The sequence below is a fragment of the Erpetoichthys calabaricus genome, chromosome 12, assembly GCF_900747795.2.
Source record: "Erpetoichthys calabaricus chromosome 12, fErpCal1.3, whole genome shotgun sequence".
Taxonomy (NCBI): Eukaryota; Metazoa; Chordata; class Cladistia; order Polypteriformes; family Polypteridae; genus Erpetoichthys; species Erpetoichthys calabaricus.
The window spans coordinates 19,208,258-19,226,793 of record NC_041405.2 but is presented as its reverse complement, the minus strand read 5'-3'; positions in this window follow the sequence as shown (position 1 = coordinate 19,226,793).

The following is an 18,536-nucleotide window of genomic DNA, read 5'->3' as shown; positions in this document are numbered from 1 at the left end:
TACATTCAGTTATCAAGCATTGAGCTATTCCAGGTTTAAAACCCTTGTGATTGTGTTCTTAGAAAACCAAACAAACAATATTAGAAATGTCTGATATGTCAGACAGAATGCACTGTCAAGCTCTCATGCAGGAGTTCTAAACTGAGTTCCTGAAAGGCTGCAATGATTTCAAAGTTTCATTGCAACACATTTTATAATTAGAAGTTGATTCTTGCTGAAGCCATAACTGGCTACTAATCAAGAAAATGGCTAGAATGAAAACTTACAGCCATTGTAACCCTCCAGAAAATGAACTCAATCAATCAATCAATCAATCAATCAATCAATCAATCAATCAATCAATCAATCAATCAATTATTCAAGCACAAGTTCTCTAAGAATGCTTTATAATTTAAAGAGACACAGGAAGTTAGTGCCTTTGCAAGAACAAACCTTTTGAGCCAATTTGGAGTTGTTGTACCTAACCAAAAGAGAATACAACTTTCACACAGGCAAACTTGAGACATGTCTGTGTGGGTGTGGGCAGTGGCTGTCTTAGCAGCATTTGGTACAAGGCAAGACAATTCTGGACAATGCGCTGGTCAATCAAAGGAAACTAAGTTTACAACATGAAATGTAAAAAATAATACAACATCAGCCTTGTTAGCCAGGGATTAAGGGTCTGCTTATAAATTTCTTTTCACAAAGGACAGTGGAACACTGAATCAAACTGGCAAATCATGTAGACTGACAATTTAAATTGTAACTGGATGTGATATTGGGACACCTCAGATATCTAGACATAAACTGAATGACCTCATCTTCTGTTAGTGAAGCTTTCTATATTTTGATATGAAAAAACTTTTCACATGTGCATACATCACACACATACTGTACATCTGTTCTTTCTGTTACTCTTATGCTGACCAACTATTGATATCTATTGAGCAGCCAATTCTCTTTAGGGGGCATGAAGGGTGAGCTGCTTCATTTGCTCTGTGAACTGCTGCAGTTATTCATCTCTAATTCCATTGTAATTATAACAGATCCACGTATCTTCCTCTTATTTATTTGTCTATTATTTATTATTTATGTTTTAGCAGTTTGTCTCATTGCCTTGGCAGTACGTATTCTGAATTGATTTGATTTTGAATGGTGGGACTTTCTTTTAAGGAGGTGGAGATGGGCTGGATTAATGTGCAGCTGTAACAGGAAAAAAAGTTAATGGTTAATTCTGCTCTGAAAAAAAACTACATGGTTCATGAAATTGAGTTTAATCATACATATAAGCAGCAGACATATGCCAGCCTTGTTCTAAAAAATACTTGATCACTTCTTTAATGATTCTACTTATCCTCTGTGCTTAAATTCAGTTTCTGCTTATTTCACAATTAAATGGGAACCTGTGATAGAAAATAAAAAGAACATGATGCAAAAGCTAATTTGTGCCTTTATTTATTTTTTCTTACTATATACTTTGATCTTTTTATTGCTAGATTGTGACTAACTGAATTTTTCATTCATATACACTCACTGGACAAATTAGGAAACTACACTAATACTGGCTAGGGCCTCCTTTTGCTTTCAAAACAGCCTCAGTTCTTAGTGGCATAGATTCCACAAGATGTTTGGAATATTCCTTTTTAGATTCATGTCCACATTGACATGATCCCATCTGCAATTTCTTCCAATTTGTCAGCTTTACATTACTGCTGTGAATCTCCTGTTCTAAAGCATCCCAAAAAATTCTATTGGATTCAGATCTTGTGGCTGGGAAGGCCACTGAAGAACACTGAACTCATTGTCATGTCGAAAAAAACAGTTTAAGACAACGTTTGCCTTGTGTAATAGAATTAGCTGTTAGAACTAAGTTCAAGAGTCCCAAATAATTGCTCAACAGAGGGTGAAACACTCTCAAACCCTGCCTAGTAATCAAGAGGTTAATAAATAAATAGAAGGTTTATTTGTACAAAAAATGCTCTGAACAGAGTGAGCCACCAAAGACCACAAAAAACACAGAAGACAATGCCTTCAAAAATAGGCAATCACAAAAGCAAACAAAATCTCAATACAAAAATCAAAGAAAGGTCACAATGTCCAGTAAATCACAATAATTAAAATGAGAGACAGACACAGGAGTATTCACCACAGAATTCAACGCATTCACAGTGATCCACAAGGGACTGTGGGGTTTTCTCTGCTTTTTCTTCAGCATTTTACCCCGGAGGTTTTTTGCTTTTTTTGTTTTTTGCTTTTTCTGTCCTCATTGGCCATCTGGCCATAGGATCAGACTTATCTTAATGGATCTAAAAAACCTATCATCAAATTAGGGTTCTACTACTTGTATATTTGTATTATGTAAATGCATATTGATTTTTTATTACCGGTAACTATTTTTGTATACTGTATTATTTATTCAGTTACATATAAGTATTCATTTCTTCTCCTCTAACTCTTCTTTTAAATTGTGTAAAGCACTTTGAGCTACATTCCTTCTATGAAAATTTGCTATAGAAATAAAAATGTTGTTGTTTATAGAGCTGAGAGAAGTTCCTCATGGTGGCTCCACCTCTTGGGGGACTACCGACAAAATATAGGGAACAAAACAAATGATATTTCTGACACATAATCAACTATGTTAGTGTAAAAAAATGAACAAAATAGACATTAGTGAGATTCTTGATCCCCAGAAGGGGGGAGTCCTAGCTGAAAAATGACAGTAGCCATTAGAAGATGGGTAATTTGTAGTCATGAAGGGATGCACATGGTCTGCAGCACTACTCATACAGGTTATGGAATCTGAGCAATGATTAATTGGTATTAATGAGTCCAAAGTGTGCAGTGAAGACATTCCTCACACCATTACACCACCACCACCAGCGTGACACAAGACAGGTTGGGTACATGGGTTTGTGCTGTTGGCACCAAATTCTGACCCTACCATCTGTGTCCCTAAGCAGAAACTGAGATTCACTAGATCAGGCTACAGTTTTGGTTGGCATCTGCCCCATTGCAGCCTTAGCTTTCTGTTCTTGGCTGACAGGAGTGAAACCTGATGTGGTCTTCTGCTGTGTGGCCCATCTGCTTCAAGGTTTGACATGCTGTGTATTCTGAGATGCTTTTCTGCTCACCACAGTAATACAGAGTGGTTATCTGAGTTAATGTAGGCTGTCGGCTCAAACCAGTCGGCCATTCTCCTGTGACCTTTCTCATCTATAATTCATTTTCATCTGAAGAATGGCTGCTCACTGGATGTTTTTTGTTTTTTGCACCATTCTGAGTAAACTTTAGAGACTGTTGTGTGTGAAAACCCCAGGAGATCAGCAGTTATAGAAATACTCAAACCAGCCTAACTGACACCAACAGTCACGCCACAGTCGAAAATCACTGAGATTACATTTTCCTTCTTGTACTGGTGTTTGATTTGAGTATTAACTGGTTTCTGGATTGTGGACTTATTTGTTTCTAAGGTTTTTTTTAGATATACTTTTATTTGCCTCTTTTAATTTTTTTTTATTGTATATATTTAGTTGTAATAAATGTTCAAAAGTTTGAAGTTTTATTTGATTTTTTTTTTAACAAGAGGTTTTTCTGGTTTGATCGCCTCTTTCTGAATATTACTTAAGTACTGTCTTGAGCCTACACTCTCCTTTTTTTGTGTCTTCTGGTTTGAGCAAAGACCAGTTTTGAAGATAAGACTTTAGAGAAGCTGGAGGCTAGAGTTAGGAGCCAAGGACTCATTTTGGTATTTTGAGTTTGGAGCCTATAGATTAGAAATTCTGGGGCTCTATTTGGAGGTTTATTCCTCATTTTTCCATTTTCTGCATACTGCTGTATTTTGGGCCAGAAACTCTTAACAGTGACATGAGGATACAACATTGTGATTTCTTTTCTCTAATAATTAACTTTACAAGCATTATCTTATTTGAAAAGTGCTTCCCAGAATTTCGTCATTTCAATACTGTATTAATTTCAAACTCAGACTTCTGAAATAAAGTTTAAAAATTACTATACCAGCAGCTAAGAATCAGCACTGTTAACCACTATGCCAGTTTTGTTTCCCAGTACCCTTTATATATTGAATTCATTATTCCTAAAGAATGAGTTCAGTTTCTTTGCCACATAAAATTGTGTTCTAAAGTGAAGCGTTTTTTTATATATTTTAAATATACCTTGCCTGTTTTTGCAGTTTATAATGGAGATGAAGGGTACATGGGTCCAAAAATGAAAAAAAGGCTTCAACTTATTATCAGTTATTAATCAATTTCTTTTAAATTCTAAAACAGTATATTCACATCATTTTAGAAAGGGGTAAAAAAGTAAACTCTTTGTGAGATTTGGCCGTTTTAAAAGAAAATCATCTCTGCATCTGATCTCGCTGGTTGTCTCTCCCTTTGCAGCACTATATGAAAGACAAGAAACGGGTGCCTGTCCATCACAGGAACAACTGACACACACACACATATATGCACAACCTCATTCTTGCTAATCTAAAATCACCATTTGATATTATCTTTATAGCACTGTATATGTCTTAGAGAGAACACTACATTAAGTCTGGGAGAATATGTATGCAGACAACGACTAGGCACACAATTCAAACCCACAACACTAGCAGCACCAGTAGTGATTGTTCTATCTTGCTGCCCTACATAAGACATACTCATCTTTACAGTATTCAGTTTGCTAGCAAATGTCATTGCAATTGTTATTATTCTATGGCTCTGCATTATAGTTGCAGTGAAATATGATCTGAAATATCTTCGAAACTGCAGTTGACTTCAATAATGGGAGTTCAGTAGTAACATATTTTCTTTTCCTCATCCAAGGAGAAATGAATGCCACACACTTACAAAACTGCTTTCAGTATGTCTTATGTTTAGGTGTTGACATTCAACCTAAGAACTACAAGTCAATAATAATAATAATAATAATAATAATAATAATAATAATAATAATAATAATAATAGTAGTACTATGCCAGACCAGGGGGTGGCAAGCTGCACTGACTTTTTCTCTCAATCCTCTGCAGACCATCCATTGGAAATCCTGCTCACTTCCGCATATGATGTTGGCACTTCCGGTAGTGGTGCATATGATGATGGCACCGGTGACAGTGATGTCATCACTTCTGGGGCTATTAATGATGTCACTTCTGGGCCCGACGACACCACTTCTGGTTCTGGTCCCGATGACGTCACTTCCTGTCTCGGCCTTTAAAGCCACCATATTTCTCATCCTAAGTCAGTTGTGTTTTGGATTTAAACCTGTCAAGAACTCAATACAATTTACTCATTTGCAGCCAGGGCACAATATATAGGTGGCTGCCCCAAACCTTTTTGATGTCTTTGGACTATTCTTGTGACACTTGTTAATGTCTAAACTGCACTCACGATGGTGGCATTGAGCAGACATCCAAACAAGAAATGTATTCTTATCTCAAGAAAATTAGAACCAAAATTTGGGGGTAAAATTATTATTTCTACTTTCCTTTCATTATCACAAGAATTCCTCATAAACACAGAAGGCATAATGTGTTAAATCAAAATTATTGCTATTTCAAAATGGACATATCTGACAAATTTTAAAACTTTTTAATTCACCTGATACCTTTCATCCCAATGATAATAACAGACAATGTATTTTTTTAATTTATTGAAAATGCTTCACTTTCAAACATAATTTTATGTGGAAAATTAATATATAACATGATTGTGGAAAAATAACTTTAACATGAAAAATGCTGAAGTTATCACTTAACTGCTGGTGATGTAAGATTCAGTGTTTATAAGCACTTTGGTGTCTGTACACATGTCCATGGTCACATAGGCTTACTGTCAATTTTCATTTTCAAACTACACCCATTGGTTAAGGTAAACTACACAGGGAGGTAACTGGAGTCCTTTGTCAGTTGCGGATGTCCAGCTCATTTTCTGGTGGGCTACAATGGCTGCAGTGTTGCATTCTGGACACACTAAAGGGACATTGTTTTTACACCTTTCATTTAACTGTTTTTGTGAGTCACATCTCTCATTCCTCTATTTCTGGATGGTGATGGTAGTCTACCAAAATAATAATAATATATTTTTTTTCTCATTTTGAAGCTGTGTTAAAATGATCCTTATGTTTCACGCTTGTTCACACATAGAGCCGTGTTCAGTCTCTTAATTAGAGGTTGCTGCCTGAAGTCTGACAACTTCATCTTAAAACGATGACTATTTCCAAAGAGGAGAGAAAGGTATGAATGTGAATCCTGGCAACAGTTCATTATCATGCATTCCTGGCCTATTTATAACAGAATGGATAGCATCATCCCCCCTGTGACCTTAAGCTGGAGTAAATGGATTATGGGTGAATGGATGAGGTGCTTGGTATAGCTGCTGGGCTAACGTCTTAAAAGGTGACAAGATTATGAGTGATCTCCTTAATGAAAACAGATGGACTGTAGTACAAAAGGAGTCATTTATTTAATGTTTTGCACTTGCCCTTTATACTAAGTAAGAGATAAGACAGACCATGATAAACAGTTGGGACACAACCCAGTGACCCCATATAATTGAAAAACAGTAGAGTAAAAAATAAGCAGTAATTGCAGAAGAACACCTTTTCGGACAGGAGTTCCACAGCGAACTCATTTCAAATTGACCAAACTTCTGGTTATATGTCCTTCCAGCAGGAAGAGGCAGGTCCTGGTGGTCGGACACCGGAGGTGATGTCAGATATTTTACAGCTGTCAATCATCCAGTCTGCAGAAGGAGGAAGAGAAAAGGCATTAGAACACAGTGACAACCCCTGGAATTACGACGTCCATTGCCAAAACAAACTGGAGTCCAAAAAGAATTGTAAAAAGTAATGAACTTCAAAATGAAATCTCTAATTAAAATTCTAATTACAAAGTTAGAGAACTTCGCTTTAAAAGCACCCAAAATGACATGGAAAAATATAAAAGGATTACAAATCATAACAGAGGGGGCTGGGATAATGGGAAAAAAACATTCTGGAGGTGAAAAGGAAGTGTTTTGAAACATGTTGTGTGGTGGTTAAGTGCAGTAGACCTAGAAGACTGATGTGTTGGTTGTTACTATGGAGGAGGAGGAGGTTAGGAGCAGGTACTGATACAGCACATTGACGCACTCACCACATGACAAACCAACTCAGTATCCCAGATTAGGACTGAAGTGCAGCCATGCAACAGGGTGACACCTCAGCACCACACGAGTTCAGATGGAATGGAACCGTGTGCGTTTTTTTTACGGTGGCTGGAGTGTCAGTTCTGCCACCAACCCCCAGCTTTTCCCCTGTAGGGGGAGGGCCTACATGCAGGGCTGGATGCAGATTAACGATATACCCAGGACAGAACAGGTTAAGGGCCTTGCTCAAGGGCCCAACAAAGTAGAGTGACTTTTGGCGTTTATGGTTCTCCCTTAATCACCCTGTAGCCAAAGGGTTTTGAAGTATGTCACAGTGATCTGTGAAGTTTTATTTCATTGGAGCTGATTTTACTCAAACTAAAAACCATGAATTGGTACAGCAGAAACTGTCCAAACTTTGCAAACCAGCTGAGAGAGAGAGAGAGAAACTGATACTGCCATGCAAGCAACCTGACAAAGAGACGGAGAAGAATCCAAGTGGGAACAGTTCAGGCAGGCTATTAAAGGAGAGCAGGTGTGCCCAGTAGTCTAATGGTCAATTAATGGTTTGAAGTAACTGTGTGTTATTTTCTGTGCATGTTTGGAGATTGCATGCTCATGTTTCAGGATCCTTGAACTGTAGAGAAGGTATAAAAGCTCAGACATTTGCCCTGAACATGAAAGCTCACCAACAGATGGATGGATATATGACATCAACACCTGTACCTCAGATGCCTTTCTCACTGCTGGATTTGATGAACCCTACTTCCTGGAACACCCCATTCCAGTATTGGGCTTCACCTAGAGCTTCCTTTGAGTTATTATTTTCAACGTAAGCTGACATTAAACAAGAGCTAAGTATTTCACCTATGTGATTCTCTGTGTTCTGTAGCATAACATCACTGCCGTATCACTAGGGAGAGATATAGACTTTTATTTTATATCTATATAGGTTCTGGTTAAGTAACACGCTACAATCACAAATAAGCCCATTGCTAGGGAGTTTGCGCCCCCTGCTGGATACACTCTCCCCTCATATTTATTAACTAGCAAAATACCCGCGTTTCGCAGTGGAGAAGTACTGTACACATATCTACATATACATATATATACATATATACATATATATATATATATATATATATATATATATATACATACATATACACATCCACATATATATACATATATATATATATATATATATATATATATATATATATATATATACACATATCAACATATATATACACATACAATTACACACATACATACACACACACATATACATATATACATATACACATACATACATACACATACATATATATATACACACATACATACATACATACACATATATATATATATATATATATATATATATACATACAGACACATATATATACATATCTACATATATATACACATATATATGTATACATATCTACATATATATATATATATATACACATATATACATATCTACATATATATATATATATATATATATATATATATATATATATATATATATATATATATATATATATATATATATATATATATATATATATATAGACATACATATATACATACATAGCAGCCTTTTTATTTAATCCACGGGTTCTCCGCTGTTTTATTGTTCGTCTATTACGATTGTTATAGTTCTCTTTGTATACCACGTTGTTAGTTCAGCACTCCGGTTGTAATATGACCAAGCCGTGCAAGCTTACTGTTGAGAATGCAACGTATAGTTGTACAGGAGAAAAGCAATCTTGCCTCAAATCAATGGCAACCTTTTGTAGGTCTATGAACTTAATTTAAACTTTAGGTTTACACGGTGCTTTGTTTCCGAAGTACCTGCACTCATGAATATGTCTGTATGCGTCAGTCGCTTCATATTCTTTTCCTACATTATCAATTGTGTAATGTGTTTTTTGAACAGGTTTGATTCATCGAAGTGATCACTCGTGCTGCGTTCAGTCAGTTCACATGAGCCACTCTCTTGTGTGATGTTGCGATGTCCACGGCTTTATTTAATGTTAGCTAAGACCCGGCACTTAAAAGTTTCTCGCTACAGCAATTTTAACTCCGTTACAAAGTGATCCAAAGTCTCATTTATACCTCGTGTCTTCTCATTAAACTTGTATGTCGCGAATATGGTATTGCAAATGGCAGCGGGAGCGTTTCTATAAACTTAATTTAAACTTACGGTTTACACTGTGCTTTGTTTCCGCAGTAGCTGCACTTATGAATATGCTTGTATGCGTCACTCGCTCGCTTCTTATTGTTTCGCTGCCTTCTCAATTGTGTAATGAATGTTTTCTTCATCGCTCTTTGGGACTCTTCCTTGTTTTCTACATACTGCGTTCACAGTCAGTTCACGTGATTATGTGGGAGGCGTGATGACGCAATACGCAACTCCGCCTCCCATGGCCATCGAGCTGCAGTCTATTACAGTATATGGACAAAAAAGAGGTTCCAGTTATGACCATTACGCGTAGAATTTCAAAATGAAACCAGCCTAACTTTTGTAAGTAAGCTGTAAGGAATGAGCCTGCCAAATTTCAGCCTTCCACCTACACGGGAAGTTGAAGAATTAGTGATGAATGAGTCAGTCAGTCAGTGAGTGAGTGAGTGAGTGAGTGAGTCAGTGAGGGCTTTGCCTTTTATTAGTATAGATCTATATCTATCTATATATTGTGACAGATGAACGGCTATGGACTCCGGTCGCCAACCCCAGGCTGCTAGGAGGAGCCCTCCGGACAGCATATTTGTGCCCCGAGTTCCAGCAGGGCCTCATGGACTTTGTAGTGTTGTGACACAGCCCTGCTGGATACCTTGGGGGCCGCCAGGAGTCGCTGTAGGGGGGCTAGTGGGCTCTGGCATGCCCTATAACCCGGGAGTGCGTATCAGTCACGTGACTGGAGGAAGTGACGTGCTCCCGGGATAAAGAAGAGGACTGTTTGCCCTGACCCGGAAGGAAATGGACTTGTGGGTTGTGCTTAGAACCACTTCCGGGTCAGGAGCTATAAAAGGACTCTGGGAAGCCCAGAACACTGAGCTGAGCTGGGAGGAAGGTGGGCGAAGTGTCTGGGAGTGGAGGATTGTTTATTATAGAGAGAATTGTGTTTATGAGTGTGTGGAGGAGAGTGCTTGGTGCACTACTGTACAATAATAAAATAAAATATTGTTGTACTTTCACCTGGTCTGAAGAGTGGTACCTGAGGGTTCAAGAGGTGGACGAGCGCTTCATCTGTTACACTGGCGTAGTCGGCAGGATACTCTGGCTGTCTGTTGCCAGAGGATCTGCATTAAAAAGTAAATTTGTTGTGGCAGAGAACCCTAAGAAGGTCCCTCTAGTGACCGCGGAGGTGAAAACTCCACCCGCGACCAAGAGCGCTGCAGCTGGAAGCCAATCTCTACAGCAGGCAAGTATGGGGAAGAAAACTGGGAAGAAAGCTGGAGTTGTCCAGAAGACTTCGGTCCCAGACCCAGTGGAGAAGCTGTGGACTTACCTGACGGGCAGTGAGGAAGATCGGGAGCAGCTTAAGGCCACGCAAACCCGAGCAGGGCGGCAGTCGGAACGTTGCCGGATGGCAACTCCCGAAGATTACTACAGGGAGTTGGAGCGTGATCGCCAACATTCCGAGGTATGTGCTGGAGCAATGCCCGAAATGCTGGGAGTATTTGTTTCCTGTTTTGCAGGGGCCTGTCTGCACGAAGCGGACAAAGAGCACGCCTGTCTCACACCTAGACAAGATGGCCGCGAAGGAAAGAAAGCAAGCCAGTCTAGGCGTCCGCAGAAAGGGAGTCCATTGGCTGGGGATGTCCACATGACCTCGCGCGCCGGCGACCAGGAAGAAGAGCAGTTGGGAGCCGTCAGCGAGGCGAATAATTCCCCAACGCGTCTGCGCTCCCTGAAGGGGAAGGGGGCGGCGAGCGAAGCAGCGCCAACACTTGAAGAAGGTAAAGAGGAGCGGGAAGTGACTGCAGTGTCTGCCGGCAAAGTTAAAAAGGCAGACCGCAGCCAGCCACGGGAGGCTACCCGTTCCTCTAAAGACTCCATGTCCCAGGAGCCCTTGCGCTCATCAGCAGAGCACGTGCCAGGAGTGGACGTGCTCATTGGTTCCCGGTCGGCAGGTGACCAAAATAAGGAAATGTATGTCCCTCCGGCCGAATTAACTGAATATATGGTACGGGATCTCGAAGAGGTACTCGAGCCCGTACTGGCTTTCTTACAGGGGATCGCGGACTTGAGAAAACGTCTGGAGGAGCTTGGAGCCACGGTCGAAGCGCCGCTGAGGAGACTGCATGAATATCTTCGGCGGTTAGGCCGTGAAGCCCCGGCCTCGATTGATTCGGCGGTGCAGGTGAGTGAAATCTGCGCCGTATATAATAAGGGGACGCAGTGTGAACCGGCACCGTGTTTAATAAGTAGCGGCTGCCAAAGCACTGTGATCCCGACAGTAGAATGTGGTACGATTACGGAGTGGTTGGGCAGCGATCCGATAGAACCGGGGCGGCGATATCAGACGCCGCTCCGGGATAACGCGGACCGTAAGAGCCCGACCCGCGTGATAAGGGGGTTGCCGTTGGTTACCGGAGGGGCGGAGGAAGTGCCAATCGAACCGGGGCGGCTGGATAGTGCTGTTACCCGGAGCGATGTGGTACTAATGACGCCGCCTCCAATAATACACAGGACAACGGGCGTGCAAACAGCAAAGAGGCTCTCTCTTTTCCATACAGAGCCTCACGCTGTGCACAAGCCCCAGACAAAGCAGGAGATCCCCGACTTAAAACGAGGGTCTCCTAACAAAATAAAGAAAAGGGCGGAGAGCAGCAAAGCGGCCGTTAAACCCTCCTTGGCGGAGGACAGGGTGGAGCTGACGGAATTCCCGAGGTGTTTCCGGTCTCGAGAGGAGAAGCCAACAGGAGGACGTCGGCGGTGCTACAACTGCCAGCAACCGGGCCACATGTGGCGTAGTTGTCCCCGGAGGACAGGGGAGCGGTGGAATTGCAGATACACCGTTCCCCCAAGGTTCGCTGGGGGATCTAGACAGCAGAACCACGGCCCGGATCTCGCGTCCTCCTGAAGGAGGACGTCCCTCGCGGGAATCAACGCTCCGCCCCACTGGTCGTCGCTAAGGGGGAGGGACTGTGACAGATGACCGGCTATGGACTCCGGTCGCCAACCCCAGGCCGCTAGGAGGAGCCCTCCGGACAGCATATTTGTGCCCCGAGTTCCAGCAGGGCCTCGTGGACTTTGTAGTGTTGTGACACAGCCCTGCTGGATACCTTGGGGGCCGCCAGGAGTCGCTGTAGGGGGGCTAGTGGGCTCTGGCATGCCCTATAACCCGGGAGTGCGTATCAGTCACGTGACTGGAGAAAGTGACGTGCTCCCGGGATAAAGAAGAGGACTGTTTTCCTGACCCGGAAGGAAATGGACTTGTGGGTTGTGCTTAGAACCACTTCCGGGTCAGGAGCTATAAAAGGACTCTGGGAAGCCCAGAACACTGAGCTGAGCTGGGAGGAAGGTGGGCGAAGTGTCTGGGAGTGGAGGATTGTTTATTATAGAGAGAATTGTGTTTATGAGTGTGTGGAGGAGAGTGCTTGGTGTACTACTGTACAATAATAAAATAAAATATTGTTGTACTTTCACCTGGTCTGAAGAGTGGTACCTGAGGGTTCAAGAGGTGGACGAGCGCTTCATCTGTTACAATATATATATATATACAGTATATGTATATATATATATATATACAGTATATATATTGTGGATGCTAGGGGTCGCTGTTGCCCCGTGAAACCCAACAGATAGACGTCCAAGACACACTTGTAAAAAGCACCAAGTATAATTTTAATATTTTCTTCAAATAAAGTGCACAAAGCACCACACACACCACAATTAACAATAAATCAATAATCACTATTCAACAACCCTCCACTCCCAGCAGCTTCGTCACCCAACATCCCAACTCTGGCTCAGCTCGCTGGGTCTCCCATAGTCCTTTATATAGTCCTTGACCTGGAAGTGCTCCTGTCCTTCAGTCCATGTGATTCAATAGCACTTCCGGGTCAGATAAAGACATATTTTTCTTCAGCCCGGAAGTACTTCTGTTCTTCCGTCCCTGTGACTTGGGAGTACTTCTGGGCTATAGGGAAAATAAAAATCCCTGCGTTTCCCTGCAGCATCACACGATGGCACCCACGGCACCCAGCAGGGCTGTGAAGTCAAACTCCATCTCCCATGATGCCCTGCGGGAATCCCAAGCACCTCCATAATGCAGGGAAGACACCATCTATCGGCTTGGATGTGTCGGCCGGGATGAGCTGCCGGCCGTCCATCACAATATATAAAATTCAAAGTCAGTCTGTCTGTCTGTCTGTCTGTCTGTCTGTCTGTCTGTCTGTCTGTCTGTCTGTCCACTTTCACGAGAGAACTACTTAACAGATTTAGCTCAGGTTTTTTTTCTATAATTTGCTTGAACATTCCAATTGATTTTGCGACTTCTCCCATTGCATTAAGTATCATAGTTTGCTTGCGGTACTGATTTATTTGCGTGAATCTGAGAGAGGGTTTGGACTGAGGGGAGGAAGGCGGGGCCATCCTCACACGTGCCAGCTTCCGTTTGAGTCGCTCTACCTCTCGCCACATGTTGAAGTGTACCTTGCCTACGCTTAGCTAGCAATACCTGTTTTTTCAACAGACATTGTCATATAGAGATTCTTAAAGAGTAACGTTTAACATTTTTCATAGAGAGAGATTAGAGCTATGTGTATTTTAGAGGATAGCTGCTGATTGACAGAGATATAATGGCCATGTGTTCTTCTCCCCATGCAGGGAACAATCTCGTGTTAGAGCGGAACTTGATAAGATACAGTGGCAACATTTGACATTGGCATGTACCTACCTTCCGCTTGGCCAGAATTACATTTTTTTTTTAATTGATCTTTAAAGTTTTTCCTGTTTCACTACTACATGGGTGGATCCGCAAGGGACAGCTAGTTATATAATAAATCACCATTGTTTTTAACCACATAGATATCCTTGTGGGTTTGGAAATGGCAAGAAGTGAGTACCAGTATGCTGTAAGACTGATGATCAAACCCTCCACTCTTAAACCATGGAAGTAATACACGCAAGTGGCACGTCTTCTCAATGTGATCGTTTTTCAGGATTGATGCAGAAACGAAGGCACACAAACTTTGACATATGTAGTAAAGGTTAATCAGACATTGCAAAATAGACATTACTAACAAATATTTACAAGAGTTATGACAGTAGGCACGTGATTTAAGATAAACTAAATTGAGGCTACAGAACAGTAAATAAACACCATCCATCATACAGGAAAATTAAACTCACATGATATGTCTAAGGTCGTAAAACTGAAGCACATCAGTGTATGCCCTCAGCAGAGCTCACCATCCTTTGTAAACCTGCCTGTTTCAAACATGTTCTTTTCATACCCTGCTTAGAAGCACATCACTTTCAAAATACTCTTGCAGTTGTTTGATAATAGGCAGTTTGCTCATAAAGCCGTGTTTAGTCATTTTAAATAATGAGGAGGTAACCAAACACAAGTGGTATTGGCCCCTTAAAGAATTTTTACTATGTTTTTCATCCATCTGCCATCCCTCCTATTTGCACTGTGTTGTGTTATGTTCTTTACTGTTCTAAAATCCCCCCTTCCACCCCAGTTGTGTGATAGTATATGCTCATTCTATCACTCTGAAATATTTCAAAGGGGACCCCTAACACTAACCTGTACCTAACCCTCTCACTCTGACACTGCCCCCTGTTTTCTTGAGTGTCATTTAATCTACCTCAGGTATTGGGCTACTTTTTTGGGCAAATTCGCTATTTCTAAGCAGTTGTTGGGCTATACATTTTTTAAGGAACCTGGCAACCCAGTGTGGTGGATAGTCTACCATTTGTGAGTTCCCCACCCAGTTGATTGTTTCAGCCCTATAAGAGCTAACTAAGAATACACATAATTTTGAATAACTCTCTGCCAATTGTATGCCTCTTGGAATAAGCAGAACATAGATAAACAATGACATCTATCAAATATTACACTTAAAGTGCTTCAGTTCTACATCCAGTGTGGCCCGTAGAAGGCATCTCACAACCCTAAAGACCAATCCAGGAGTCGAAAATGACAAAACAAAACAAAGGCTTTATTAACAATGTCTCAATAAGTAATACAGGGGGACAATAAAGTTCAACCCAAACAGAAAATAATAAACCCATCTGCCCCAATAGTAACCCCTGGCTACTCTAGTAACATGCTTCCTCTGTTCACCTTCCACTACTTAGGTCTCCTTCCTCCCTCAACTTTAAGTTCTCTGAGCAAAGGAAGCAAGGCCCTTTTATGCTGTACTCCAACCACCTTTCTGGTACCCTGCTGTAAGGGTTCCCCACTGACATCGATCTCTGGTGTCATATGGGTAGCACATCCCCTAGAAGCACTCACTACAATGGTCAACTGGAGAGGGCCAGATTAAAGTTTGTGAGGCCACAACACATCAGCCCTAGCAGTCTGGGGAACCTCAAACATTGCAATAGAGCTTTTATTATGACCTCCAACATCTTGAAGTCCTCTTGCTATGAGGGTAGCATCTGATGCTGGTCAATAAGGGTACCGCTACCCAGATTAACTTCACTCGAACTTCTAATACAATTTCTTCTGATTAATCTTTAATGGCCATAACAGTTACATTCTATTATGTGCTGTGAATGAGCTGTCAAAGTCCCAGCATTGCTTGGATTGTCGAGCATTTATGCAAAATTGATCCTGTGGTTCTTCGCCATTAGTTTTTTTTAGTGTAACGTACAGTTCTTGCTGATTTATCACATCAGGAGCAGAGGTCTTAGTAGGAAAAACTTTGCAAGAACAATTAATTTTATTCTGATTGTATTTTCACTCACCAGTGATTAGTTTCTAATCAATTCTAATCAATTCAACTAATGATTGATTAGTTTCAACTTGCTAAGTAATATTATTACATTTATATGATGCATATTAAAATCTGCAATATTTCTTTTGACAGACATTTCATGGCAAGACATTTGAGCCGTACATTCAGCATGGAAGAGTGATATGTCTGCTGGGTAGATGAGATCTGGAGTAACCTGGAGAAGGATGTGAAAGCAGAAATGGGTCAAAACTGGGTGATCAAAGAAAACCATGCGTCACAAACAAAGACAAGCTCAATTCTTAGTTAAGGGCAAAAGCGAAGTGAATGCAGCACAAAGATTTGAGCAAAGCTGTTGGATAAGGGTGTTTATCCAAAGCTCAGTTTGGGAAGGATTGCCTCGGAAGACCTTTTATTTCGTTATGTTGTAATACTGAGGTCACAGCCTTCGAGGACACATTCAAAACAACCATCGCACGTCCTAAGAATGGGTGCCCCCAAAAAATTTTTCAATCCAAATGGGCTGAAACAGTAAAAAAAGAAATGCCAGAAATGATTGTAGAGGCTTTAAATAACCCCAAATGAGTTCTTGATTATGAAAATTGATGTACAATTGCCTTTAAAAAAGAAAAAAGGAATAATTCCTAAAAGATGTTTTCCAATCTATGCAAATTGTGCTAATCAGTCTTATGATTTTTATTGATTTAATCATTTTTTCAACTGTTCCTTGCTGTTAAAAATGATGCCTTGTCAAACAACTGTGTGTGAGGAGTATTTTACAGGTTTGTGTTTGGTGAAGATGGAGAAGGAGGTGAGTGTGACACCTCCATTACCTTTTATTACATCTGTCTCCTTAGAATGAAGGAGGAGGAGGAAAACCCTGGAAGATCACTGAGGTCACTTCCTTCGTTCACAAAGCCACACCCCTTCCAATTGGAACCTCATATAAACAAGACCCTCACTGGAAGTCAGCGTTCATTTGTGGACCAGCTTCTGAGGCCACTGGAGCTCATATGTCAATCTTTGGTTCAGCATGTTTGTGCTTGAGGGCGGCACGGTGGCGCAGTGGTAGCGCTGCTGCCTCGCAGTTAGGAGACCCGGGTTCACTTCCCGGGTCCTCCCTGCGTGGAGTTTGTATGTTCTCCCCGTGTCTGCGTGGGTTTCCTCCGGGCGCTCTGGTTTCCTCCCACAGTCCAAAGACATGCAGGTTAGGTGGATTGGTGATTCTACATTGGCCCTAGTGTGTGCTTGGTGTGTGAGTGTATTTGTGTACGTCCTGCGGTGGGTTGGCACCCTGCCCAGGATTGGTTCCCTGCCTTGTGCCCTGTGTTGGCTGGGATTGGCTCCAGCAGACCCCCGTGACCCTGTGTTCGGATTCAGCGGGTTGGAAAATGGATGGATGGATGTTTGTACTTTGTTTTCTCGTACATCGGACACCGAAATTGAAAGGGACATCCTGCGGGACAAAAATCTTCATTTCTTTCTTCTTGCTTTCATTTTACAGTATATGTAGTTCCTGGATGTAATGGTTCTGTACGTTTGCATATTTTTGTATGTTTGTTTATGCCTTATTTATTAACGGTTACTTCCCAATATGGGTTTTTTGAGAGACTGTGTCTGATTTTTGCTTTTGTTTTTATCATCACCATTTTGTTTTTTCCTGAATGCTGTCTCTGCGGTGGGCTGGAGCCCTGCCCGGGGTTTGTTTCCTGCCTTGCGTCCTGTGTTGGCTGCGATTGGCTCCAGCAGACCCCCGTGACCCTGTGTTCGGATTCAGCGGGTTGGAAAATGGATGGATGGATGTTTGTGCTTTGTTTTCTCGTACATCGGACACCGAAATTGAAAGGGACATCCTGCGGGACAAAAATCTTCATTTCTTTCTTCTTGCTTTCATTTTACAGTATATGTAGTTCCTGGATGTAATGGTTCTGTACGTTTGCATATTTTTGTATGTTTGTTTATGCCTTATTTATTAACAGTTACTTCCCAATATGGGTTTTTTGAGAGACTGTGTCTGATTTTTGCTTTTGTTTTTATCATCGCCATTTTGTTTTTTCCTGAATGCTGTCTCTGCGGTGGGCTGGAGCCCTGCCCGGGGTTTGTTTCCTGCCTTGCACCCTGTGTTGACTAGGATTGGCTCCAACAGACCCCCATGACCCTGTAGTTAGGATATAGTGCGTTGGATAATGGATGGATGGATGAATGTTGTCTTGTTGTGGTATGGTTTGTGGTCCTTGAAGTTATGTGGTTTACCTCATCAATTCGCCACTACAAACACAAACACTTGGATCACTGTCCGAGTTTGTGGATATCAAGGAGAATCGTATCTTTGTGCATGTGTTAATGCTGCTATTAAAGTTTCTTTGTTCTGCCTTTTGCTTTGATTTCTTTTAATATGATTATTGGGTTTAGATTTCTATATTTACATTCGATAGGACTGATCTTTGGTTTTGACCTTTTGCTTGTTTCTGCTCTACTGGCCATCCCTTTACTTTTGGAAGG